The sequence below is a fragment of the Argentina silus genome (assembly GCF_951799395.1).
Source record: "Argentina silus genome assembly, chromosome: 13".
Taxonomy (NCBI): Eukaryota; Metazoa; Chordata; class Actinopteri; order Argentiniformes; family Argentinidae; genus Argentina; species Argentina silus.
This window is the reverse complement of record NC_139667.1, coordinates 482,220-485,584: the sequence shown is the minus strand read 5'-3', so window position 1 is coordinate 485,584 and position 3,365 is coordinate 482,220.

The window sequence follows — 3,365 nt, the reverse complement described above, 5'->3', positions numbered from 1 at the left end:
GTTAGCCCCCTGGCTGTAGTCGCAGGGTTGGGGTTAGGGTTAGGGCCAGGGCTAGGGTTAGCCCCCTGGCTATAGTCGCAGGGTTGGGGTTAGGGTTAGGGCCAGGGCTAGGGTTAGCCCCCTGGCTATAGTCGCAGGGTTGGGGTTAGGGTTAGGGCCAGGGCTAGGGTTAGCCCCCTGGCTGTAGTCGCAGGGTTGGGGTTAGGGTTAGGGCCAGGGCTAGGGTTAGCCCCCTGGCTATAGTCGCAGGGTTGGGGTTAGGGTTAGGGCCAGGGCTAGGGTTAGCCCCCTGGCTATAGTCGCAGGGTTAGGGTTGGGGTTAAGGCCAGGGCTAGGGTTAGCCCCCTGGCTATAGTCGCAGGGTTGGGGTTAGGGCCAGGGCTAGGGTTAGCCCCCTGGCTATAGTCGCAGGGTTAGGGTTGGGGTTAGGGCCAGGGCTAGGGTTAGCCCCCTGGCTATAGTCGCAGGGTTAGGGTTGGGGTTAGGGCCAGGGCTAGGGTTAGCCCCCTGGCTATAGTCGCAGGGTTGGGGTTGGTGTTAGGGTTAGGGCCAGGGCTAGGGTTAGGGCCAGGGCTAGGGTTAGGGCTCACTAGATGCAGTCCTGTCCTATACTCTAGCCTTTCGCATCAACAACATCACCACCTTCGCTAGGCTAGGCTAGCTAGCATCACTAGCTGCTGTACCTGTCCTACACTCAGCCTTTAGCATCAGACCCAACATCACACACTGGTTGTTGTTGACGCTCTCTGTCCCCTGTAGCACCTCCGCTAAGGTAGGCTAGCATCACTAGCTGCTGTATCCGCCCTACATTTAGCCTTCAGTGCTAGCATCACAGGCTACACCATGTCCCTCTGCCCCCTCTAGGGCTAGCACCTGCTGTCCTGTCCTACATTTACCCCCAGCCTTATATCAGTACCATATATATACATATATATCTGCCATTTAGTTGATGCTTTTATCCAAAGCGACTTACATTGCAGTGAGTGCATAGATGGTATAGATGGTCCCAGCGGGAATCAAACCCACAACCTACGCCATGCTCTACCGACTGAGCCACAGAGGACCACAGTACCATCACAAGCTATTCCCTGACCCTCTGCCCCCTGTAGCCACCTCTGCTAGGGCTAGCACCTGCTGTCCTGTCCTCCATTTAGCTCCAGCTGCAGTACCAGCATCACATGCTCCACCCTGACCCCTGCAGTATGGTTTAGGATGATGTAATGCCCTGTCAGTTATTCAACAAGCCACCTCTCTGACGCCCAGGACAGCGATCCAAAACCCTTGCAGCTGTCCACTGCCATGGCCCTGAGTGTCACACACACACACACACACACACTCTCTCATCTCATCCATTAGGCCCGTCAGAGAGAGAGAGAGAGAGAGAGAGTGTGTGTGTGTTTGTGTGTGTGCGTGTGCGTGTGCGTGCGTGTGTCAGAGCACTCCCAGTAAAAAGGCTCTGATCCTCACAAACAGGATTTGTGTGAGTGTAATCTGTGTTTTCAGGGGACGAGGGCTGTTTTAATCCAGGATTGGTTCCTGAGGAGGAGGAGGGCAGGAGGAGGTATAATGGTGGTCTGGAACACCACAGTGTGTTTTGGTTCTGCGGTGATTAAAGTCGGCGATGTTCCAAATCAACGTAACAGAACTGATGGATGTTCCACCTCTCCAACCCTCTAACCCACGGCTTTGTCATAAAAGTGAGCAATCACTGAAGATCTGTTTAATCCAGATTTATCTGTAATTTTGCAAATTCCATCTCAGAATAATGGACACTTCTAAATTAAATACATTTCTGTTTTTTTTGTGCATCGTACTGTATGTCATAAAGGAACAGCGTCTAATAAAGGACAGACAATGAGATTTCAACATTTTCTGCTAAAGTTTATTGTACAACTCTGAGTACAGTACATTCATAGACAGGTCAGATTGACTCCGACGGCCGTTATAGTACATTCATACATCCTTTAGTGAACAGTAGTGAGGCGAAACCAGAACATTAACCAGAGAGACTGTCAAGCCTAGAAAGATGTCCAGACCTTGGACCAGGGGAGGCTGGTGGAGGTAGAAATCCGAGGACCGTCTTATTGTAATGCATGGAATGCAATACAATTAATCCTGTCCTCCGATTTCTACCTCCACCAGCCTCCCCTGCCATGGGCCCATTTTAGTGGAAGACGAAAAGCTTACATGACAAAGGTCACTGAGGCTCACGTCTTCTTCTACCACACAGTCAATAACACTCTTCACCATTACAAACTGTCAAAGTGATGTCATGTCCAAAATGGCTGCCTAAGTAAACACACTCACACCAGGATGTTGTTGTTGTTGAAAACAGTACAGTTGAAACCTTCAATCAGCGCATCCATCTTTCAGATCCATCTTTCTCACATTCTGCTCTAGTCTCTCTTTTACAGCCCAGGTTCTGGTGACACTGATACTGATCCAATAACCTGAAGAAAAGCAAGGTTACAGAACTATTCTGCTGGTTCCCCGGTAGTGAGAAGCCATTACAGTATAAGGTGACTCAGAGACAGTACAGTACCTCTGCTACACAATCTTCTCTGGGGCTTTTCAGCTTCCTCTTCTTCAGGTTCTTGTTACCATCATGATAATTATGCTGAGCAGGCAGACAGATGTAGCACTGCTGCTGCTGTTGTCTCAAGGTGACTCTGGTACAGGGGGAGGCTGTTGGAGGTAGAAATCGGAGGACGGGTCTCATTGTAATGCATGAAACACGTGTTTGATACCATTCCTCATTCCGTTTCATGCATTACAATGAGCCCCGTCCTCCGATTTCTACCTCCACCAGCCTCCCCTGCGTCTGGTACCAAGACTGCAACTGTTACTGCTCTGCCTCCCAGTCATGACCGGACACATGAGTCACCTCTCTCCATGGGACAAAGGCAATAAATAGAGAGAGAGAGAGAGAGAGAGAGAGAGAGAGAGAGAGAGAGAGAGAGAGAGAGAGAGAGAGAGAGAGAGAGAGAGAGAGAGAGAGAGAGATGGGGGGGTAGAGAGGGAGAGGGGAGATAGACAGAGAGAGAGGGAGAGAGAGAGAGATGGGGGGGTAGAGAGAGAGAGAGAGAGAGAGAGAGAGAGAGGGAGAGAGGGAGAGAGAGAGAGAGAGAGAGATGGGGGGGTAGAGAGGGAGAGGGGAGATAGACAGAGAGGGAGAGAGGGAGAGAGAGATGGGGGGGTAGAGAGAGAGAGAGAGAGAGATGGGGGGTAGAGAGGGAGAGGGGAGATAGACAGAGAGAGAGGGAGAGAGAGAGAGATGGGGGGGTAGAGAGAGAGAGAGAGAGAGAGAGAGAGAGAGGGAGAGAGGGAGAGAGAGAGAGAGAGAGAGATGGGGGGGTAGAGAGGGA